General features: G+C 34.2%; 1 protein-coding gene across 2 annotated transcripts in view; it reads left to right on the top strand.

The window, feature by feature from the left end:
- Positions 1–8,276: 8,276 nt before the first annotated feature.
- Positions 8,277–26,767, top strand: part of LOC132699569 (hornerin-like) — a 68,687-nt gene continuing 50,196 nt past the window's right edge. For both annotated transcript variants that reach the window (XM_060666361.1, XM_060666363.1), the window contains exon 1: positions 8,277–8,341. The gene's annotated coding sequence lies outside the window, so the exon portion shown is untranslated. The remainder of the gene's footprint in view (positions 8,342–26,767) is intronic.

Below are 26,767 nucleotides of genomic sequence, written 5' to 3'. Positions count from 1 at the left end.
CAGCGCTTAAGTTCATCATTATAAATAATATATCAAAAGTCCCCATTGATCCCATACCTGCTAAAAAAGTTATTCAAGGTCAAAGGTCAAAGAAAATCGATTGTTTGCATTTTTTTTGTAAACGGTACCTGTTATCGCAGAAACTGGTGAAATAAAAGTTGTGTTAAGAGAAACTCTGTGCCTAATTTCATTCTCCCGTATATCCTTGAGCAGCACCTGCTTGTATCCCTTCTCTATTATTCAAATGACTACGGTCCTATAACTGTTTTTTTTGTTAACGATCTATGGGAAGTCAGCCGGAATACGTCTTTGATAATTGTGCAAAAAATCAAGGGCATACAGTTTTAAGGCTTCCACCTTACCACTGTATATTTAATCATATTTTAGAAGATTGATCCCTAAATATATCAGTGCTGATTATATGGCAGCAAGACAGTGCCCCTTCTCACAATGTTGTGAAAGATAAAAATTATATTTAGTATACAAGGTGTTCTATTTGAAAAAACGTGATGTAGGCTTTTATGTCAGAAAATTGATAGTGTTTTGTTTTATACGTCAATCTGAAAAAATCGACATCTTCTTTTTTAGTTTTCCTTGATATGTCTAGAAACAGTTAGAAAAAGTTATAGCCAATTAAAATGTTATCAAGATAAATTGAACTCACATTTGTATGGTATGACTCTATTAGGAAAGCTCTCTTGATATAATCGCCTACCTTAGTAAAAATTAAAAATATTTAGCAAATTCGAGCATTCTTTTTTAAAATAACAATTCTCGAATATCTTAAACAGTAAATGAATAAGACGCCAAGAACTGAAATTAAGCAAACAACCGCCTTGATATTATTGGGTTGTTCGGAAAGTCATTTCGTTTTTTTTGGGGAACATGAAAGACAGTTTTCGTATAATGAATAAATATTTTATTAAATTATATATTGGCCATTCTGGTCCAACACCTTTTGCCATCTTTCTGGCAGTAACATAATTCCCCTCTCATAAAAGTTTTCGTCCTTGCTGGCAAAAAACTGGTTCAGGTGGTTTTTGACATCTTCATTTGAGGTAAAGGTTTTGCCATCCAAAAAATTTTGCAGGGACCGGAACAAATAGTAGTCGGAAGGCGCCAGATCTGGAGAATATGGTGGATGTTGCGGTACGTCCCATTCAAGCTGTAAAAGTTTTTGGCGAGTGACCAAACTTGTGTGAGGTCTCGCATTATCCTGGTGGAACACTACACCCTTCCTGTTGATTAATTCGGGCCTCTTCTCTTTAAGTGAATCATTCAATTTGTCCAGTTGGTAACAATAGACTTCTGAATTAATCGTTGTATTGTCCGGCAAAAGCTCAAAAAAAAAACGATTCCTTTGACATCCCACCAAACGGAGAGCATCACCTTTTTTTGGTGAATGTTGGCTTTTGACACGCTTTGAGCCGGTTCATCTTTTTGCTCCATGACCTCTTGCATTTAACATTGTTGTATACAACCCATTTTTCGTCCCCAGTAATAATCCGCTTCAAAAATGGATCATTTTCTTGACGTTTGAGGAGCGAATCACATACGTCAACGCGACGACACAAATTTCGCTCCGTAAGGACATGGGGCACCCACACATCGAGCTTCGAGATTAAGCCCATGCCTTTGAAATGGCCATAAACAGTCGAATTCAACAAATTTAATCTCTCACCGATCTCTCGTGTGGTTATTCGCCGATTTGCATCAACTAATGCCTTTATCGCATCTTTGTCAGCTTCGACCGGCCTTCCAGACCGTGGTGCATCTTCGACATCAAAATTGCCGGATCGAAATTGTGCAAACCAGTTCTGGCACTGGCGTACTGTTAACACGCCTTCTCCATACACATCCGTCAATTTTTTTCTCGCTTGGACAGCATTTTTACCTTTTCTGAAGTAAAAAAGTAAAATATGACGAAAATGCTGCTTATTGCTCTCCATATCTAAAAGGGCACCAACCAAAAACTACTGCGTAGAATTAATAGAACTTTTTCACACACAAGCCTTGCAATATCAGCTCTCAAGACATATAATGGTTATGCGGCTTAAGTGTGAAGTTGGTTTCGAAAAAACGTAATTAAGTCCTCTGACGGGAAAAAACGAAATGACTTTCCGAACAACCTTATAAATACAGTCGAAACTCTATATAGCGAAATTGAAGGGACTGCTTTTTTTTCGTTTCTCGTACTTTGGCTTGACTTTTCTTCACCTTTTCTTGCTTGTTGTAATATGGCGTCCTCTGTCAAGTCTGCTGTTGTAGGCAAATCCTGATCTATCGCCATAAAATCTTGCAACTCCTCACTTGTAAACGTAATTGTTGTTTGAAACTGCTTTATCCATTCGCGTAGTGGCTGATCATCTTCCAACTCCTGTTCTCATTCTGTCTCGGTTATAAGTCCTGCATGACGATAGGAGTATTGAATTGTTTCTGCTGCCACCTCTTTCCAAGTTTCCAATGGTGTGCTTTTAAACATACCGATAAATTAGATTATTAGGGTAAGGAATTCTGAGAAGGGAAGAGACTCTATTAATTACATTCCTTACTTTGTTACCTAATGTGCCCTTTTTTCATTCGGTATAGGGAGTGACTAAATCCGTCATACAGAGTGGATTAATGCATAGCTTTGTATGAATAATAGTACAACAATTTTGTTCGTAATACAGAGTTTTACGCCATACAGAGTTTCGCTATAGGGAGTTTTCAAATAATTCTTGAAGAGACCTCAAAGTTTACGTATTTCGCATGCATGCTGTCAGGAAATTAAATTTCTTCAGTAATGGTTGCAGATTGTAAGAATAATTATTATTTTATCTATTTCATTAAAATATCTAAAGTCATATTACAGTGTATCTCAAAAGTTTCACTTTTAGCACATACGTACATATGAAATTTTTTTTTTTTAAATGGACCCCGTATAACACCCCGAATTCTCCGTTTCCACGAAGCTTCAATAAACATCTTTCGATCGCGGTACACGACATAATCAAGAACCGTTGAAAGCGAACATTCGCAAAGCGTTCCATATTCAGTTCGAGAGTCTAACGGAAGAAACAGCATAAAAAATACCGCGCACAGCACAGAATCGAAAAGTACGAAGATAAAACACGGGGCGGCTACTGCCCGGCAAAGTGAGGTCGAGACGTATACACAAGCGCAACAGAATAATTCAAAGATTTTTTTTATCAAACTCGCTCGACAACTAGATCACTCGTAACGATATAAATATGATAGCGTGACGGCAAAATGGTTTAACGGATTCAGTACGTGCGTAGAGTATCGCAAACCTCGGTGCTCGGTCTTCACAGGCACATATTCGATAATATATTTTCCCTGGGGTGCCGCAAGGTTCCATTTCGGGGCGGTTATTTTTCTTTTATTTACACTTCTGACATTTTAAAATCTTTAAATTTTTGCAAAGTTCAGGCATATGGCACGATGGCACATCAGATCGTTTGTTTCGTAGATCTTTCACATTCAACGCAATTCACGTTTCTAATTCTTTGTCACAGGAATTCAGTAACTTAAATTTATATTCATTTAAAAAAAGGTACAAAGATCATTTGTTACGAATACAGTTTTCCTAATAATGTGTTGTTAATTATGTTATTAGCAAGGGATTATATTGAGTTATCAAACACTCATTATCTTCTGATTTTGCAGGTATTTTTCATATTTTATTTGTGGTTCATCCATTTTCTTTTAATAAATAGTGTGCAATTTATTAATTATATAAATAGTTCTTTAGCGGTTCAGTAGAGTAGCTATTTAAAGCTAGACTGCGCCGCTTTTGAGCTATCTGTTTACTTTGTTTTGAAAAATATTAATATTGTATATTGTTTTTTTTTGTTATAATAAAGGCTATTTATTATTATTATTATTATTACCATACGGCTCTAAACTGCGGTAAATACTAGAGAAAATGATTGTGTCTTGGCCTATGTGCGAGTCGATCTTCGTCTATAGGCGCCAGGATAGTTGCAAACGACTGCGAAGTAACTCGAAACACTGTTCATGAATATTTCGAAGGAACATCAAGTCACTGTTACTATCTCCAGAGTTTTTTATATTTTTTTAGATGATTTGTTGGCTTCTCCAGAGCTGATCGGTTGAATAATCGTTTTTACTCTGCGTTTCGAACAAGTAGTTTTATATTTGTCGCTTGATGCAAACCAGGTTGTGAAATATGAGTATGAAACTTTAATCAGTAGAGCAAAATGCTTTAAAAGAATACTGTCTACTTACAAAAACGTCAACATCATCGATAATGGATATTATTAATAGTGGACAATTGAAGCAAATGAATCAACGTAGTGATTTTTAAACTTACCGTATAGACAATAGTGATCAGGACCTAATAAGAACGAAAGTATGTCATCTTTGTCGAAGCGAAGTTGTTCATATCTTGGATAAACTGAAAATGAAGCTAGAAGAAGATGAGAAGAAGATAGGGAGGTAACTATATAACTAAAGACATGATGGTGAATGGTAAAGACCTGAGAAGCTGTCAAGATTATGATGGTTGCTTATATTACAGAGTTTAAATGGCTAGGAAAATCCTGGAAGGATTCTGGACCATGAGACCAAATAACCAAAGTAATATCAACGTAGCATTTTCATAATTTTGGTTTTAGTTTGGGCAAAAATTTGACCGTCATAAGAAAAGTATGCTCGGGACAAGCATTTTTTAATTAAGATGAGAAAATTTTAGGATTGTCAAATTCTTTTTCCTATTAAAACTTAAAACACAGGACTTAGAAATATTAAATTTCAATTTATTTCTGTCAGACCATTCCAGAATTCTATCCAAATTTTCTTGAAGCATTATACAGTCACTCTCATTCCTGACTAGAAGGTACAATTTCAAGATATCTGCAAACAATGAAATATTGATATCGTTAGCCACTCTTGGCGAATCATTAATGAAGAGAATAAAAAGTGCTGGCCCCAGGCTAGAGCCTCGGGGAATTCCTGAAGTACGTACCACCACGGTTCGTTTCCTATTACGTAAATGTTGCTTTGTTTTTGTTTTTTGTAATAATAATAATCTGAAATAACTTTAAAAATTTCGGGAATGTGTAAAGTAAATTAAGGAGAGATTCTACATCGAAACTAACTGGAAAATCGTGTGTTTGGTAGGTGAGAATGCTTCTCAAAGTAACGCAAAACTAAGTACAGATGTCATCATAATTTAAAAATAAGGATAATACAAATAGCCATATACCTGAGTCATTATAAAAAACCGGCTGGATTTAACATAGCTTTAAGGCGAATCACAATGTAATTAACATCGATGAAAAACCATAGGCGTTTGACGAACAAAACAATTGAGGAAAACTTAGCTTTGTATTTTTATCGGTAGCATCAGAACATAAGGATCATTCGGGGGGTACTCTTTGTATTTTTTTTAAAGAATTGACAATCAAGCATTCCAATTGTCCAGGGACACTGTTAAGTTCAAATTATTGTTTCTGTATTTAATCTTGTTTACTAAATAAGAGAGATATTGATTATATATAAAATATTTAGTTCCCCGTAAGATTTTTGTGCCCTCTGAATTATGACTTTATCTATTTTATCCAAACTTGGTCCATAAATTACGTCACAAAAAATAAACTGCCTTAATACTAAAGAGTCAGATAAGCAACTTTTAGTTTTTTTTGGAAGGAGTTGAGGACTTTTCCCGGCCTGAATATGAAAGAAACAAAGTAGACTAACAATTTGTTATTATTTTTCAATATAATCCCCCTTAACTTCAATACCCTTATTACATCTCTTTATTAACAAATCAATCATTGACAGTGGTATTAGTTTTTTTAAAATCTGTCAAAAGAATTCCTTCACAATCCCAAAAATGCTGTCAATAAAAATCTATTTGAAGCAAGACTTCATTTTTTTTCATTTTCTCGAGTGTAGATGAAAGTGATCAATATATAATATGGCGTAAAATTTACCAGTTATACGAGCAACAAAGCGTGCCTACATTAGATATCTTTTAAAAGATGAAACCGGTGTTAAATGTGGCAGAACTACCTTATGGAAGTGTATTCAACACATGGGTTTTTGATTTAAAAAAATTGACAAAAGGCAAGTTTTAAGGGAATCTTTTAGAATTCGGAAATGGCGACTGGAATATCTAGAAGAAATTTGGATTTACAGAGAATAACAAAGGCCCATTATTTACTTGGATGAAACCTGGTTCGACACTTATGATACCCCGGAAAAGAGTTGGGTTGACTCGACTGATAAGTGTAAAACAAACGCGCCATCAAAAAGAGGTAAAAGAATAACTATTTTGCATGCTGGCTCTAAAGATGGTTGGATTCCAAATAGACTTTCTCTGTCTGTGAAAAATATTAAAGAAAGAAGATTTATTTGAAAGTTGGTGTAAAAACAATCTAGTTCCAAACATTCCTCCTAATAACGTCATTGTAATGGACAATGCAAGTTATCACAGTAGACAGTTGACTAAAACCCCTTCCTCATGTGACAACACAAGAGCAACAATCCAAAACTACATGTATAATAACGACATTTATTTTCACGAAGATTATACCAGAAAGCAATTAATTGAGGTTCTACAAAGTTTGAACCTACAAAAGGAATACGTCTCTGATAATTAAGAAAAAAATTTAGGGCATACAGTTTTAAGGGTTCCACCTTACCACTGTATATTTAATCCCATTGAACATGTTTGGCACCAACTGAAATCTGCCATTCGTCGTAACAGTGTTTTTCCCCGTGTTAACTCCAATTTCCTCAAACTTATAAAAACCGAAGTTTTTATCATCCCTCCACAAAGTTGCGCAATTTCTGTTAAACATATAGAAAAAGCAGAACAATCGTATATCCATATTGCAAATAATATAGAACAAATAATAATTAGAACAGGCGATGATGGCGATAGTGGTACTGATATATTATGTGAATAATTTTAAGTAATTTAAGTAGTAAGAAAAATAATTTGTAATTTTATTTTAGATTCAAACATAAATACATACATAAATAAATATATATTGTTTAGTATCTTTCCTAACAAAACCCCAAATAATTAAATTTTAAGCAAAGTACGGACCTGTTCGGATATATTTCATTCTTACAGCTTGCCCGGGTCTTTCCTTAATTCGTATCAGTTTGTCACTTTCTTATATCTATGAACAGACTTTACCTTTTCCACCAAAGGTGATAGTTTCTCTTGAAGAAATTGCAAACACATATCCGCATTAAGCGATCCGTTAAAGAAATGAGGTCCTATAAGATTATCTCCTATAATCCCTGCCCATTTTTTAAGTATTCTTTCTTCTCTTGCAGTGGTTCTTTAATACCTTGGCCTCCCTTTACTCATATTATTAGGTTTGAATGACCCTCTTTCACCAACTCTTCTGTGATGTTGATGAATTTCTTAGGAGATGGAATGTTTCTAATGAGATAAGCTTCGATATAAAGTCGTCGTGCTTGATCTGCATTTGCATTTGCTCTTCCGTAGCAAAAATGCAATGATATTCCCGATGGGCTATCACAGTAGAAGTTGGATAAAAAGCTCTTTGGACTGAAACTAATTTTTAACGGATTGTGACAATGACTTTTTCAGATTGCCATTAAGTTCTGTTAGATAAAATCACATTTACAGTTTCAATTTACAGGGTAAATTGACTTAAAACAAGGGTGACGATTTTTGAAAAGTTTCCGAACTCAATTTCCGAACACCCCGTATATGATTAAAAACGCTTCGAAATTACGCGATCTGGGTTACGGAAACAATAAAAACAAATATTTTCGCGGCAGTTTAAGCCTACACTCGTCCTGCTTTCCGTGACGTGGGCCAAAATCTGGAACGAAATAAAAAAGCTTCCCAAAAAAAAAGTAACCATTCGTTTTCAACTATAACTTACGGCGTCCGTGGGCTACGGATTTAATATCGGTTTGGGGTATTTTCCCGAACGGCCGTCGCATACCGCGAGACATTCCGCTAGTCCAAACTGTGCCGTCCCCGCCCACAAAGTGACAACGTCGGTTTCGCGTTACGCATTAAATTTTTTCGCGACCTCTTGGGTTTGTTCTTCTTTCCTTGCGTCGTCGCCCGGCTCTTGGACATCTTCCTCGCGATCTTCTTTCGCGAAAACCATTTGGTCAATCGGGTGGGGGACGATAAAAGCCCGCGGGACTCGCCGGACCCCTAGACAAGCCGCCAAAGTGTCGAACAACACGGACTTTTGCGAATACGGGGTTGCGCCGCCATTTTCTTTTTGACGTGCTACGAAATTTTTCGAATTTTTCGCGGACAATCGTTTTTCGTGTCGTTCCGGGTGCTCGAGGTGGCGTCAGCTTCTTCTGGGTGAGTTCTTGCTGTTTTTTTAAATGATTTTTACATTATCTCTCCACGTATTTATATATTTGTATCGTGTATTTTTGAAAAAAATAATAAGCACCGAGTGTGTTTAGTCGTAAATGCGAGAGAATTTGCTAGGATTCGATTTCGAACGCGTTCCGAATGCTTCAAATTGTGTTTGATTCATTCATTGATTCAGTTGATTCAAGATGTTAACGTTACGTTAGAAAAGTAACCTTTTCGCATTATCATTTATCTCTCGTCTGTCGTATTACAAAAGACGCAAAAGTTTGTTATTTTAAATATTTTAATAAGCGTCGATAAAGTCATATTCGTGGGTAAATTTGAGAGGAAAGAATCATTTTTATCGTGTATTTTTGACAAAAATAATGGGATTTTTTTTGTCACTTTGTTTTTTTTTTAATTTTCGAATTGTTTTTTGGTTTTTTCTTAAGGTGGCGAAGATTTTTTTCTTAATAATTCTACCGCTCAGTATTGACGTAGACCGTATATTTTTTATCATATAGAAAAGTATTTTTTTCATTATTTTAACATTTTTCCCTTTATGTCTGTGTACTTTTTCTTAGCCTAAAAATTAATTTTAAATAATATTTACAAGAATTTATAGTTTAGTAACTAAACTAACTAATCCGAAACCGCATCTTTTGGAAATATTACGTTATATCAATGACACTCTTTAAAATCGCACAACAAACATTACAAGTTCGGAGGTCAAGTTCAAATCGAAAGGACGAAAAGCCGAGTGTGTTTAGTCGTAAGCGCGAGAGAATTTGCTAGGATTCGATTTCCAACGCGTTTCGAATGCTTGAAATTTTGTTTGATTCATAGGAGATGTTAACGTTACGTTAGGAAAGAAACCTTATCGTATTTTAAATATCTTAAGAGGCGTTGAAAAAGTCATATTTGTTCTAAAGTATGCGGGTTCGACAGAAAATAATACTTAACGAGTGTCGATTAATTAATTAATTAATATAATTATTTGTATCGTATATTTTCGACAATAATAATGGTATAATTAATGTTTCGTTCTCATATTTATCGCCACACATCGTCGAATCACTCTTGGATTTGTTTTCATTCGGTTAATTTATTTTTTTGCCTTGTTTTTTAGTTTTTTGTTAATGTGGCGAATTATTTCAAACCTCAACGCGTTTGTGTGAGGAATTTTTGGTAAAACGAGCTTGATAATTGTCCCGTCCAGTATTAACGAAAGCTTTATATATTTTATAATGTGAGACCTATGAAGAAAATTATTATTATTAATTTTTTTCGTAATTTTAATATCTTTCCTTTAAACTTGTGTACTTTTCTTAAAATTTTCAACATTGTTTTTATTTTTTGAGATTTTAAGAATGTTTGACTAGATTAGTTTAAAATAATATTTACAAGAGTTTATAGGTTAGAAACAAACCAAAACTAGTGATAATCCGAAATGTTACATTATGCCAATGACGCTGTCGATAATCGCACTCCAAACGTTCCATATACGGAGGTTCAAGTTCAAGTTGTAAGGACGAAACATTGATGCGATTACTTTCATTTGAATGTAAATGGCTTGAACTGAGTGTGTTTGGTCGTAGGTGCGAGAGAATTATTGTTAGGATTCGATTTCGAAAGCGATTCGAATGCTTCAAAATTTGTTTGATTCATAGGAGATGTTAACGTTACATCACGAAAGAAACCTTTTGGGCGATATTATTTGTCTCTTATCTCTCTACGAGCGACGCTCAGGTCGTAAAATTTAAATATTACTATTAATGGAAATTGAGTTTCTTCCTATTAAAGTCAATCATAACAAATAATGTTATGTTTGTTTGTTTATATATCCTTTCATAAAAATGTATGTATATTAAGTAAAATGAAATAAAAAAAAAACTGAACTGAAAATACCAAAAAGTACAAGAGCAACAAACAACAAAACTGATAATTTTGAAACAGAATGTTTCATTATATTTTGTATGATTACAATAAAATCATTGTATTACAACAGCTACACCTGTGTTTAATTCAAATAACGTACGGGGTGTAATCAAAATATTTGAATGCAATTTTATGAGTAAAAAAGCAACAAAAACCAAAACTGATAATTTTGATCATAAAGTGTTTCATTATTGGTCGTTTTTTTTTAAATATAATTTATAAAATTTTATATACATGTGCTATTTAAAAACTGAACCACAAGTAGTTCCGGTTTTAATTTGTATGATTTGAAAATATTATTGCAGTAACCTGTGTTGAAAAATACATACATGTACTTAAAATGTCCCAAAGGCTATATAGTTCATTCATTTTCCTAAGCAATAATATATTGTACACCTAGGCGTTAAAACTACAAAAAACTACAAAAAGTACAAGAGCAACAAACAACAAAACTGATAATTTTGATACAGAATGTTTCATTATATTTTCTATGATTACAATAAAATCATTGTATTTTTATCAACAGCTACACCTGTGTTTAATTCAAATAACGTACGGGGTGTAATCAAAATATTTGAATGCAATTTTATGAGTAAAAAAGCAACAAAAACCAAAACTGATAATTTTGATCATAAAGTGTTTCATTATTTGTTGTTTTTTTTTTAAATATAACTTATAAAATTTTATATACATGTGCTATTTAAAAACTGAACCACAAGTAGTTCCGGTTTTGATATGTATGATTTGAAAATATTATTGCAGTAACCTGTGTTGAAAAATACATACATGTACTTAAAATGTCCCAAAGGCTATATAGTTCATTCATTTTCCTAAGCAATAATATATTGTTCACCTAGGCGTTAAAACTACATTACAAAATTTTCCTTATGATTGGCGGTGGTCCCAGATCAACTTCTTCATCTTCTTCTTCCGTTGTCGAAAACTGCTGTTGTTGAAACTGCTTTATCCACTTGCTTAGTGGTTGATCATCTCTCTATATATGTTTAGCTTTTGGTTCTTGGTGGTGGTGGTTCTTGTTTGGGTGTGTACATCGGTCAAACAAGAGTAGAGGGGTGATAACACTGTGTTCGAAGTGTTTTCGGAGCGCGAGTATTGAAGATGCCAAGTGAGATCTTGGCGAAACGTCTGCAGGATTTCATTTTCTTTTGAATTTTTTTCGTATACCAGTACGCATCTCGTACATTGGCTTGTATTTTCACCATTTCTTCGAGAGGGGTATCTAAATTTATCTAGCAGCTTAACCGAATATAGGGCTTGACGGGGGCGGTGGTCCCAGATCAACTTCTTCATCTTCTTCTTCCTCTTGGTGCTTAAAACATCGTGGGTTATTTGATTTTCCAATCACGACTAGCCTTCTTTTTTCTTTCCCACTCACTGTTATACGTTCTTTATAAAGTTTTCCACCGACACACTTTGTTACCTGATGTGCCCTTTTTTCTTTCGGCATGGAGAGTGAAAAATTCGTTATACAGAGTGGACTTTTAATAGTACAACAAATTTTGTCATTAGTATTCGCATTTCTTATTACGATCATCTTTCAAAATCGTATAAAGTGCGAGAAACAAAAATTTATTGCCAACCCGTATACATACAACTTTAAACCAATAGAAAATATTTAACTTAAAATGAAAAAGAAAAATGCTTCACAACGAAACTCGATAAGAAGCAATAATTTCCACGCATTACTTCTGTTAATTATGATCGATGCCGCTGTTACAAGTATTTAAATAAAGCGCTCTCGCTTAATATTATTTCTCCCTTGCCATTCTTCAGATTAATTAAGTCGCATTAGCGCTTCGCATCCACTTAATTATACGCGGCCTGTTATCGGGTCCGTCCAGTTTAATTCTTGCTTCATTTGTAACATAAAATCGTTTTGATGTTAACAGTGTTAATGTCTGGCGAATAAGTCGATTTTCTTTCGTATAAATGGTAAAGTGTATGGAGAATTTTGCAGGACAAAAGTATTGAGTAGGTCACTTTCATTTAGTTTTTATATAATTTGTTATATAAGAAAATAAGAAAATGAGTACTCATTCTATAAGTACACTATTAAAAAACATAAAGAAAATGTAGGTAGGCACATTTTTTTATTTTATATAAACATAGAAAACACAAATAAGGTACTAAAGGTACTTTATTCCTTTTGAGTAAAAAAATTCGTTATTTTTGGTTGTTTATTTTTTCTCAATACAAATTTCATATTCCCGATGTGCTTCTCAACCTTCCAGGGTAATATCATCAGTTACATTATCAGTAGATCGTAAAAAAATTGTAACAATTTTAGCGGCACAAAGCGCTTCAGAATAACTAAAGGACTTCGTCCTGTTAACAGAGCTTTTAGGACCATTTGGCTGTAAAACTTCCGTAATAATATCACTATGCGTTAATAACTCCGTTGTTATTAAATTATCATCAACAGTTGGGAAGATATCCAGCTATTGGTTAGATCTTCGCCCCCAGTCATCGTCGGGATTATTTTTATCATTTTTGGACCACTGAACCAGAGGTACGAGGTTAGCGCCAAAATTTCCCGGCCTGAATGATTCAAGAACTGGTCGAGCAGTGGAGGTCATAACGGAAGATATTGTTGCGATTGTGGAAGAGGTGGTATTGAGTGATCGACGTTAAAAGGTCCAGGAAATCTCGGAAATTACTAAGCTTTCTGATACACGTGTTGGTCGAATCCTGCATGTCCATTTAGGTATGCATAAGGTTAGTGCAAGATGGGTTCCTAAAAGCCTTTCGGCTATTCAAAAACAACGCCGTGTCGAGTGTGTGCGCGGTCTTTTTCGGAACTCTGTGGGTCGGAACCGAAGCTTGTGATAGAAACTGTTGGGACGGGGGATGAAACTCTGGTTCTCTATTATGACCCTCTATCGAAAAAAGAGTCAATGGAGTGGCGTCGTAAGGGTGAAGCACCTCCAAAAAAATTCAGAGTCTGCCAGTCAACAAAAAAGGTGATAGCTACGATCTTTTGGGATTGTCAAGGAATTCTTTTGATAGATTTTAAAGAAACTAATACCACTGTCAATGGTAAATATTACGCAACATTATTACATAAATTGTGAGACTGCGTAAAACTATTACGAAAAGGCACACAAAATGGCTGCATTTCGCTCTTTTAAACACAAACTTCATAATATGCCACTCTCAACAGAAAATTACAACAAAGAACTTAATATCATTAAACAAATTGCACTGAACAACGGCTACAATCCGTCCCTTACAGATAATATTATAAATAAAAAACAAATCCAGACAACAGTAAACTCTATTTATCCGAAACCTAATACAGAACACGAACAATTTAAAACAATTATATATATAGGAGAACATAGTGAAAAAATTTCAAAACATTTGTCAAAATGTGGTTTCAAAATAGCTTTCAGAACTAACAACACAATAGGAAATTTTTTAAAAAATAATAAAACAAAATGCCCAAAATCTCATATATCAGACGTCTACAGGTTGAAATTCGTTATCTATAGTAGCAGGTAGTTTGTAAATATTACATTTGATAAGGACACGGTGTTGTCGAAACAATTGTCATGTAAAAAAAATATATATAATTTCGTGAAAATCTGAACTTTTAGTTTTTATTTATTTCTTCAAAAAATCCTTTCCATAAAACATGCACTGCAGTAAGCGACAAACTAAATTTAAAGGACTATCAGCGAACCAACTTTTCGTGTACACAGGTTGCTGCTCCTCCGGCTTCATCTCATATCTTGGTATCTAAAACGGACCCAGCCCGGTGAGCAGTAATATATCAAACGCCTGTATCTGCGACACATGCAAAACACAGTTAATGAGTTTCGTGATGGGGAATTACTTATTTTGGCAACTAACATCGGCTCGCCTCGCATGATTTATGAAGATACCGCTTTTATTTTGGGTGTAGTGTGCTTCGCATATAGTATATCTCAATTTTCAAAGCGTCTGTTTTCCACGTACCCTCCCCGATAAAACTTTAACGATGTTATTGCCCATTGTTATTTTGTAAAGCCATTTATTCTTATTTGAGGGGTGGACCAGGTAAAGTCTGGTCATAGATATAAGAAAGTGACTAACTGATACGAATTACGGAAAGACCCGGGCAAGCTGTAAGAATGAAATATGGCCGAACAGGTCCGTACTTTGCTTAGAATTTAATTATTTGGGGTTTTGTTAAGAAAGATACTAAACAGTATTTTTTATTTATGTATGCATTTATGTTTAAATCTAAAATAAAACTACAAATTATTTTTATTACCTACTTAAATTACTTAAAATTATTCATATAATATGTCAGTGTCACTAACGCTATCATCGCCTGTTCTAATTATTATTTGTTCTATATTATTTGCAATATGGATTGTCCTGCTGTAATTATCACAGACGTGTTCCTTTTGTAGGTTCGAGCTTTATAGAACCTCAATTAATTGGTTTTTGGTATAATCTTCGTGAAAATAAATGTCGTTATTATACATGTAGTTTTGGATTGTTGCTTTTGTGTCACATGAGGAAGAGGTTTTAGTCAACTATCTACTGTGATAACTTGCATTGTCCATTACAATCACGCTATTAGGAGGAATGTTTGGATCTAGTTTGTTTTTAAAGCAACTTTCAAATAAATCAGGGGTGGCGTCTTCATTGTAATCCAGAGAAAGTGCATTTGGAATCGAACAATCTTTAGAGCCAGCATGCAAAATAGTTATTCTTTTACCTCTTTTTGATGGCGCGTTTGTTTTACACTTATCAGTTGAGTCAACCCAACCCTTTTCCGGGGTATCATAAGTGTCCAACCAGTTTTCATCCAAGTAAATAATTGGCCTTTCTTGTTCTCTGTAAATCCAAACTTTTTCTAGATATTCCAGTCGCCATTTCCGAATTCTAAAGGATTCCATTAAAACTTGCCTTTTGTCAATTTTTTTAAATCTAAAACCCTTGTGTTGAATACACTTTTTTCAAGCCTCCTAATTAAGATATCTAATGTAGCCACGCTTTGTTCCTCGTATAACGGGTAAATTTTACGTCGTATTATATCTTGATCACTTTCATCAACACTCGAGGAAATATCATCATCGCTTCGTATTTTCCTCGCTGAAATGGGATTATTCACAATTTTCCATACAGTTGATGTTGGAATTTTCGTCAATGTGGCCGTTTCTTCTAAAGATGCTTGCTCGCTGGCACCACGTTCAACGCGAGTCAAATAAACATTGTTTATAACTTTCTTGGTCTCAACAGAATAGTGTTTTCTACATTTGGGCGGGAGCATCTCCTGAGATACACTAGACTCGCACATATTTTGCATAATTCGCACACGATTCAACACACCCTGCATTACACACGAAATAAGAATGATTACTACTAAACTTAAACTAAGTAGCATATCAAACCAAAGAATATTAAACACAGGTAGATAAAAAAAAAATCCGAAACTTTAGGTAATATCTATGAACAGACCATTCACTGACTTATACACAATCGCTTTGGTTTCCGGGCAATTTCAATTCTCAGAGAATCCGTGCCGAAAAAAAAAAGCAGCAAACGCGGAATTTTTATGTTAATTCGTAAACACGGCCAGGAACCCGCTTAATGATGCAAAATATGTTTACCGATCAATAATTTTCCCGCAAAACGAGTTGCGAAAGTGCGTTACGTGCCATATTGTTCCGAATATTTCCAGGTGACTCTTATTGTCATGTACTGTTATTCGGAGGTTGTTGCATTTACAGTTGCCCGGTCCTTCGATGCAATGACGGGCGAAAATATCGGGTAACGTCATCATCTGTTTAAGGTACCGTTAAGTATCACTCAGGAATGAATCCGAAACTTTGCCGATTTGAGCGAGCTGGACCCAAAACGATGACCTTCCGCGTATAGGGTGACGCATTTTATTTTTATTTATTTCATATATTTATATATTTATTTTATATATTTATTTATTATAAAGGTATATTTTATTTACACATTTTTTGTATTGTGTCAGCAGAACAGTGACCAACTTATTTAAACAAAAAAAAATAAGAACTAAAAGTTCAGATTTCCAATAAATAGAGTTTACTGTTGTCCGGATTTGTTTTTTATTTATAATTTTATCGATAATGGACGGATTGTAGCCGTTGCTCAGTGCAATTTATTTAATGATATTAAGTTCTTTGTTGTAATTTTCTGTTGAGAGTGGCGTATTAAGAAGTCTGTGTATAAAAGAGTGAAATGCAGCCATTTTGTGTGTATAACGGTGATTTACGCTGTTATGTATGACTGTGTCCGTGTGTGAAGGTTTATGGTAAATGGAAAAATTTAATTTGTTTTGCGTTTTCGTAATAGTTAAGTCTAAAAAATTAATAGAGTTATCCTGTTCAATCTCGATAGTGAATTTTATACGATTATGTAATGAGTTAATGTAATTTAAAGTAAAAGCCATCTCAGTTCAACTTGTTTTTTTTTTTTTATTTAATGCTACGAATATTTCTAAAAACTCTAATGATTCGCTGTCATTACATGCAATACGAAATTTCTAGTAATTTTTGAAAAAAAAATTTTTTTTTGAGAAACATGGAAACAGGTCTTTGGAAAAATATTCACTCCCGAAGTCCAAAAATGGGGAATTTTTATTACGAATCCAGGGAAGTGATTAATATTTAACTCTTTGAACTACCTATGGCCAAAAAATACATTATACAGGGTGGTCGCAAATAACCACAACAAAAATATTTTTTTAATTAAAAAAACTCCTTTTATTTTAAACGGAACACCCCGTGTTTCGTACTTTTATTGGGTTTATAGCTTTTATTATAGAAACTGCTAGTGTATATTATATTAAATATAATTAAACCTATGTAATATCCTATTCTAATTTTTTAAAATATTAATTTCTAAAAATAATTACAAAATCAGCAAGTAATGCGAGTAAATCTTAGTTATTACTAATTACCGAACGGTTTCTACCCCCATCCATCCATCCATCTATCTTTGGCAATACAAGTAGCATACGAGGTGTGTTCAAAAAGTAATCGGGCAGCCTATGTTCGTGCCCATGGCCAAAAACAAAACCACAATCGTGCCTCAGCCACCGTATTTACCGGATATGGCCCCATGTGCCTTTTTCCATTTCCCAAAACTCCAGAAACCCATAAAAGAAAGAAGGTTCGAAACGACCGAAGAGATAAAGAGAAAATCACTTGAAGAAGTCACCTACATAGGGGATTATTTTAAGTGAACAATATTAATTTTGAAGAATGAACAAACGTAAGAGTCACCTTCTTTTTTGAGCGCACCTCGTATATAGTCATTTTTCGCAATAGCATTTTTAACCGCGTCGGTGGCATTAAGTCTTTCTTCTTCTTGTCGAATTGTCAGTTTTAAGTACATCTCAGGCCTCCTAGCTGGACATTCCAGAACGCAAATCGTTGATTTAAACAATTTTCAACAGCACAGTGCGATTTGATTTGGCTCACTATCTTGTTGAAAGACGGTCTTTCAATTAATTTTTCTCCAACACTCATATTCATTAGTCGATCACGTAAAATGCGACACCACACATAAAAACCATTCCTTTTGATTTCTTTTACACGATTTTTACTCGAGATAGATGAGTATTTTTGTGTATTTTTTTTTAATGTCACTTTCAAAATAGTGGGGACACTATGAAATTCTTGTTTGAAAGTAATGTTGAGATAATTTAGTTATTAACTTTCGAAGTCCTTTGAACACTAGTCTTACTAAAATCCGGTATATTTCGAGATAAAGTATATGAATATTTCCACCACAACAACCTATATTCTCTTAGGGTTTATGCTGGACTCATTATTCCTTATGTTACGTTCATGAAGATCTAAAAAAAAATGGTGACATCAATTTTGTTAGTTCTTACTTAGAATTGATAAATACTTACTTATAATTGAAATGATAAAGAATTAAATCATAAACCCAGTAAAATTGCTAAATACAGGTTGTCTCGAAATTATAGGTCAATATTTTAACCGCCTATTCTGTGACCCAAAATAAGGTTAACGGTGTTTTATAGCGAGGTGTGACGAGGCCACTTTATTTACGTAGAAAACAACAGATTTACAAGTTCTGCAGTCCAAATTACGAAAATTCGACAAACAAAAAATTTGGGGCAAATTTTTTCCACGCCTCCCCTGTGTTAGATAGACAATCCCACACTAAGTTTGAGTTCGTTAAGTAGAGCCTAACAAGTTTAGTAACTGTACCAAATTTTATTTAAAAATATTTACGTGTTTCGAAAATATTCAAATTTCTTCAAATTTAACACCCTGTATGTTAAAAACTAAGACGTTTTGGAGCATAGTTTATATGAACCTTTATCCTTACTGTTGTGTTTTGATGTAAAAAAAAATTCTGATGGTTGTTTGTGGTCACGCTGTATAATATACTTTCGCCACACACATTTGTTTTAAAGACCTGTTTTTTCGCAAGAACCGCAAAGAAAGAAGGAAAAATACTAAAAATACTCAAAAAATATTCATAGCATTCCGTTTGAGAAAATAAAGGCGGTTAGTCGTGGTTAGCATCTTACGTGGATCGCCCTGTACGTCCGAGTGGAAAATTCCAATCGAAATATTTTGGTAGCCCGTTCTGCGTGCCATTAAAACACGATTTATTATTGCCCGTTGATTGCTAATCTTAAAAATTATCGACTTAATGCGACGTAGGTCGTTACTCACTATTACGCGGGATAAATTCAATTTCTTTCGCACTTGCCAGGACGTATATCGCTTTAATTATTACGAGGAGCGTATTAGTTATCGCCGCCGTGGCGGGCCACGAAACGCCCTCTCAAGAATTCATTACTTTCACGAAAAAAGTTGCGTAAAGGTAATTGAGATTTTAGTAACGTATAATGGGTTAGTTACGATTAATTGTTAATTAAACTGTTAATCGATAGTGTAAATTGATTATTAAAAATGGGAAATGTGAGAAATATAAATGAACTACGCTACAATCCCGATTGTCCGATTATTTTTTTGGAAAATATTGGTCGAGGATACATACAAGGCGTGTTCAAAAAGTACGGTGACTTTTGCGATTCGGCGTACATTGGATCTTAGATATTTCTTTTTTTTATGCTGGTACACATGTCAATAACACATGTTAGACGTATTTTGGATTTTCCGCTGTAAAAAAAAATTGCATAAAATTTGAAACATAACTTAGTTAGGGATCGAACAGAATTTTTTAATATCGAGAGTAGATCTACAGGTTTGGTGAAAACTAACGATTTATTTGTGCAATTTTTATTTTAATTACCTAATATTTTGTTCCTGCTACCTACTTTCTTCTTAGCTTAGATCTCAATAAAATGTCTCCCAAAACACCACAAATAAAAGTATTTTCCTTCTCAGTTGTTCAAAATTGAACTTTTAAGGTTTCATTTTGTTTTACGGTTTTTCACTTTTTCCCTTATTTCTATTCTAATGTTCCCCTTTCGACGCAAGGGGATATCCTCAGGTCATCTATTTAGAGGATATCTGTGGTATATCGTGTACCGTAAATCCGCAAGCGATCCGTTCAGAGAATATCCCTGGAATATATAAGGTTGTTCGGAAAGTAATTTCGTTTTTTCCCGTCAGAGGACTTAATTACGTTTTTTCGAAACCAACTTCACACTTAAGCCGCATAACCATTATATGTCTTGAGAGCTGATATCGCAAGGCTTGTGTGTGAAAAAGTTCTATTAATTCTACGCAGTAGTTTTTGGTTGGTGCCCTTTTAAATATGGAGAGCAATAAGAAGCATTTTCGTCATATTTTACTTTTTTACTTCAGAAAAGGTTAAAATGCTGTCCAAGGGAGAAAAAAATTGACGGATGTGTATGGAGAAGGTGTGTTAACAGTACGCCAGTGCCAGAACTGGTTTGCAAAATTTCGATCCGGCAATTTTGATGTCGAAGATGCACCACGGTCTGGAAGGCCGGTCGAAGCTGACAAAGATGCGATAAAGGCATTAGTTGATGCAAATCGGCGAATAACCACACGAGAGATCGGTGAGAGATTAGATTTGTCGAATTCGACTGTTTATGGCCATTTGAAGCCCCTTCGACATCAACTTTGTTATTTAAGATGGAACACCCTCTATATATCGACGTTTTTGGAATCCTTGGTTAACATATAGTTCACTTTCTCAAGAAATTCCTATTCGAACTGTGCATAGTTTAGGTAGAAATTGAGATTATGTATTTTTTTTCCATATTTTGATTGCTTTATATATATATATATATATATATATATATATATATATATATATATATATATATATATATATATATATATATATATATATATATATATATATATATATATATATATATATTCTCACGTATTGATTCACGGATGGAAAAATATGATGACACTATATTCCGGGATATCATCCGTTCGCTCGTTGAACTCCGACTGGAATCCTGCATCCGACTGGAATCCTGCAAATCCTGCGAGTGTTCGAAGTGTTTTCGGAGCGCGAGCATTGAAGATGCCAAATGCGATTTTGGCGAAACGTCTGCAGGATTCCAGTCGGATGCAGGATTTGCAGGATTCCAGTCGGATGCAGGATTTCAGTCGGAGTTCAACGAGCTAACGGATGATATTCCGGAATATAGTGTAATCATATATAAATATATATATATATATATATATATATATATATATATATATATATATATATATATATATATATATATATATATATATATATATATATATATATATATATATATATATATATATATATATATATATATATATATATATATATATATATATATATATATATATATATATATATATATATATATATATATATATATATATATATATATATATATATATATATATATATATATACTTTTGAGAAAAATTGAGTCTATACTACACACTACAGCACATTTAATAAAACTTCATAATTCAGAAGATTAGTCCAAAACCTCCAGTTCGCAGATCACTGCAGACGCAAGGCAATACTCTCGCTTGTTGTTGAAGCACGTTGAAAAAAACACGCACATGCCCAAAAATCCCACATTTCAAATATTCCAGTAGCACGAGAATTTCATGACCGCATGTCCTACCAAAAGCGAACAAGCGAACTGTCCAATCGCTTTAGCCCATTCATACGGCCAGTCATTCACCATTATCGCGGTGCGTACACACTGGGTCTATTTTTACTATTATATTTGCACGGTTACTATTCATAAGCGTGATTAAAAGAGTCTGTCGCAATCGGGCTCCGGTTGTAACATTGACTTTGTCGACCTTGGCGGTTGGCGATCGACAACAACGAAACAATGACATGGCCGCCAGCTGAAAAATGCCGTCACGCGCCCTTAATTAAGGATCGCTGACTACTTAGTAACTTAGATAAAAGGAATGCGGCCGACTGTGGGAGTTCTTCCATGTTGGGCGCGCGATGCCCATCTGCGAATGTAATCAGATCCGTTGCGTGATCATAGAATTTATCGTAAATACTCAGAGTTTGGTGTGTTTTAATTTAATCAAACTAGAAAAAAATCGGGAAAGCAGCTGCGCCAGCGACTTTTTTTACGACAAAATATTCCATATATGACGCACCGATCAAACCGATAAGCAAATATTCATGGTTAAATTGTTTTTAGAAAATAGATTTCCATTAAAAATTCGAACTGTGATACCTTTCCTTCTGCGTCGGTTTTTGTTGAGTCGAACTAGCTAACGTTTCGCCGATCATCCTGTTGGCTTCTTCAGAGCTTAGTCTTAAGGTATGTTTTTTGAGCCTAGTTGATATTTTCAGTCCCGTTTCAATTTCAGTTTCCGATTTTAAACTACCTCCAAAGGACGGTCCGCTTTACATAATCGTGCTTATTGACTATCTTCCGTACGAATCTGAGTTTTGTTTTTTTTTGCCCGGTCTCGTTTCGCCTGCCTTAAAATGCTGACCCTTAAAGATGGCTACGACTCATTCCAATCGCGATCTGCATTTACATACAAACGTCTTATTGTATAACAATACAATGCCCTTAAACACGGGAACAACGTAACGCACAACCTCAGCGGTGTTCGTAAAAATATTTTGCGGGCAGATTTTGAAAATTCGATTTTGTTTTAATATATCCTTATCTACTTTAAATCTATTTTGTTTATGTGTCTACAAGAATAAATTGACAGTATGATATATAATTTATTAAATAATATTTAAAAATATATATAAAAAAAGTTTTTTATTATCGAAGGCAAACCAAAAAATATTAAATAAATAAAAACAACCCAAGAATATATTCTCTCCCTAACTACAGTAAAAATAAATAATCCGAACACTCTTTTTACTATTAAATTATGTGTTTAATTAATCGAACATAAACTATAATAATTATAATCACCACAAATTAGATACTTAATTCATCGAAATGTATGGATTATAAAAATAAATAAAAACAAAATTCCAGAAACAATTGGTATTTCATTAATCAATCTAAAATTATGAATGGTTATTCGAGCACGTACACCTTTAAATAAACCGCGATTTAACAAATGAAAAAAAGCTAAATCTGGGATCTCCAATAATATTTTTCCAAATATCCCTCGCACCCAGTATGATAGACGTAGATGACTACGAAAATTATAGATTTCGACACAATTTGCGATACCGTTTAAATAAAACTATTCCATCTTTTACAGTTTTTAATTTACGGCTCATATTTTGCCCACGTAAATGACAATTTTCGGGAACCTCTAGGCCAAATAATTGACAAAATGCCAGAAGTAGAGATTATAGCCCTGGATTTGTTACGTTTCCTGATCCATGTATTTTTCCAAAATACAGTCGAAAATCGAAAAAAAAATGGACGCCGGAGTCTGATCTACGCTAGTTTTTGTTGGCTTATTTGTTTCGCGGACTGCTGAAAAGGTGCCAGATTTTAAGATCAAATCGTTTAATGCCGCGTCTACAGAGAACAGAGAATCTACGGAAAACAGAGAATCTACAATAAATGATTTTATTAAGAAAAAAGCAAATGGTGCAGTTGAGGCAAGATAGAGATAGAGATAGAGTATTTTGAAGGTCAATGTTACTGTAAACTAATTTTGCTTTTTTTTCTGCGTAATTTTCGATGATTTCTGCACCTGACAAATTTGAATTCGCACTAATCAACTTAATTTCGATTTTTTGTATAATTGTTCCACTTTAAAAAAAAAACTAAAAGCAAAACAAAACCAAATTTCTCCAGTCAGAAAACCTCCATGTTCAAATTTTTGGGAAATTTTGCAGAAAAATTAAAAAGTTTACGGTAACTTTTTACAAATAATCGGAGACTTATTAAACAACATCCTGTATAGACCTACGACGCTACGCCACTGGCGGCGAAGTTAAGAAATTACAGGTTGTTAGTTAGATCACAGTTATCGCCGAAATTACGTTTCATTCGCGAAACTGGTTTTAATTCCAATGTCGAAGATAATCGCGGCCAATTCTGGTTAATAAAACGCCGCGAGATGTGTTGTTGCATCTTTTTCGGTGGTCCCGAACAACGACGAAAAAAACCATTTCGACCGGGGTCATTTCGAGTTCGTTAACTTTGCCAAGTTGCGTCACCTCATTATCATTAATCGTTTTTTTCCCGATTTAGCGGATTCGGGCATCGGCTTCTCGTTGCTGCCAAATGAAAGAGCGCTAAAGGAATTTATTGACTGAAGCTTCCTCTAATTAAAGCTGCAGCCGCTACTAACACCGTTATACGTTCTTTAGAAAGTTTTCCTCCCACACACTTGTCGCTTCGAAATTTAAGAGTTTTATCTGGCGTCATGTTGTAAAAAATACTAGTTTCGTCAGCATTAAAAATGTCGTCGTTTCTCCTAGTTTTGGTCACGTCTTCTCCAGTCAATCGTTATTGACATTTCTGTCGACATCACGGGCTTCGCCACTTATCTGTTCATAATTTATACCATGTCTCTGTTTGAACTTCCCCAACCATCCTTCCGAAGCCTTAAAATCGATAATGCCAAGCTTTTCAGCAAACTTACATAATGAGAATAATAATTTTTTGAAAAACATTTTATGGACTGAAAAAAAGAGGGTTGTAATAGGCAAAATACGTGATATTGGTCTTTAAATAATCTTAGACAAATACACGAAACAAAAACATAGGAGTATCAATTTATCAATCTATGGTGTGGAGTCATATTTTGGGTCCGATATTTATAGAACGAAAGTTAACTGGAGATCATTATTTGCAACTCGTAGATCGTCAAATAGAACATTATATAGAAGATTTACCAGTGGTTATATGATAAAAATTTTCTTAACATGGAATATCCCAAATATTTTTTTAATATTCAATATTTTTGTTTATTTATAAAACAAAATTATAGTTATTAAACAAAACAAAACAACAATAGAAATATTAGAATTTAACCTTTTACATTAATTATATTGAAAAATTTTAACCAAAGTTAACTAACAAAAACTAACTGTACGATTGGTTCGGAAAATTCTATCTCTGAATGTAATAAAATATCTCGCCCATAAAAAAATTCTGGTGGAGGTAGACCACACGATCTTGCAGGCCACAGAATGCCCCCTTTACTTCCAGTCTAACCAAACTCTTCATTTCAAAGTCTTGTTGATAATTAATACTCCTCCGAAGAATTAATGTCAAGTCTTTCGGAACAACACAGGTTCACAAAATATTTATATTTGTCTGGTTGATGCCACTCGTTTGACATCAACACCTTTTAAGGCCGTAGATTGAAATATAAAATAAGTATTCATTTACAATCTGAGTACGCCACTTGAGCGTTAAAAGGATAAATATTAGAAAAGTTCAAATAAATCGCAAATTATTAAGACCTTTTACTTACCTGGTAAGATCTTTCAGAAAAGATAATCATATCGACAAAAAGAGACAAACATAGTTTAAAAATACTACGTCAATCTTATAAAAACTGTATCTAGAAGAATTACTATAATTATACGGGGGCAGCGCCAAAACTTCGCGGCTTGAATATGAAAGAAACAAAGTAGAGTAACAATTTTTTATTATTTTTCAATATAATCCCACTTAACTTCAATACACTTATTACATCTCTTTATTAACAACTCAATCCCATTAAAAAATATATTCTTTTGGTTCGTCTGCAAAATGAGCTAAAACAGCCTCTTTTAACTCAACTTCGTCTTTAAACCGCCGTCCACGTAAGTCCTTTTTCAAATATACAAACAAATAATAGTCGCTGGGGGCCATATCTGGACTATAGGGAGGATGATTTATCTGTTGGAACCCATGCTCTAAAATGGCAGCTTGTGCAACACCAGCAGTATGGTGCATTATCGTGCAAAAGACGCACTCCTATGGTCAGTTTTCCTCGACGTTTTACACGTATGCAGTCTAGCAATTTATGTAATAATGTTGCGTAATATTTACTATTGACAGTGGCATTAGTTTCTTTACAATCTATCAAAAGAATTCCTTCATAATCCCAAAAGATCGTGGGCATCACCTTTTTTGTTGACTGGCAGATTCTGAATTTTCTTGGAGGTGCTTTTTTCGATAGAGGATCATAATAAAGAACCATAGTTTCATATCTCGTCACAAAAGTTTCTATCACAGGCTTCGGTTCCGACCCACAGAGTTCCAAAAAAGACCGCGCACACTCGAGACGGCGTTGTTTTTGAAAACCCGAAAAGTTTTTCGGAACCCATTTTGCATTAATCTTATGCATACCTAAATTATCATCCAGGATTCCATGAACACTTGTATCAGAAAGCTTAGCAATTTCTGATATTTTCTTCACCTTTAAATGTCGATCACTCAATAATACCACCTCTTTCACAACCACAACAATATCTTCCGTTATGACCTCCACTGGTCGACCAGTTCTTGAATTATCTTCAAGGGACTCCTGCCCCATTCGACAACGTTTTTCCCATTCTTTTACTACAGAATACTAAGGAGAACTTTGACCGTACACACCATCCAGCCTTTCTTTAATAATTTAGGTGCTAACCCTTCCTTTGTCAAAAACTTTATGACTGCTCTGCACTCAATTCGCGTTATGTGCGATATTTTGTTTAAAATGCTGTCAATAAAAAAGTATTTGACGCAAGACTTCAATTTTCTTTTCGCAGCCTACTAAGATATATATTTGAAAGAAGACAAAGTTTTATCGTGATACTGGAGCTGCATCTATGTCAGGCCGGGAAATTTTGGCGCTAACCTCGTACCTGTGGAAATAAGTTAAAGAAAAAATGGATTATATACGTCATAGTAACTTCTGGGTTATAATATTGGAGGAGAATTAATTGGTTTTATAACATGTCCGACTCGTTTACTTGTTTACTTAAAATATCTCGGTTATTATATAAACCATTCGTGGAGGCGTTCTTTAAATCTAAGTTTGCTGTCAAAGATAACTCCCAGAACTTAATTAAGTTTTAAGGTGTGGTCGTGAGGCAACTGATTTAAAGTTTGAAGGTCATCTTTGATCTACGTTTCAA

This window comes from Cylas formicarius, unplaced genomic scaffold (assembly GCF_029955315.1).
Source record: "Cylas formicarius isolate icCylForm1 unplaced genomic scaffold, icCylForm1.1 PGA_scaffold_3__17_contigs__length_32017465, whole genome shotgun sequence".
NCBI lineage: Eukaryota > Metazoa > Arthropoda > Insecta > Coleoptera > Brentidae > Cylas > Cylas formicarius.
This window is presented reverse-complemented; position numbering and strand designations above follow the sequence as displayed.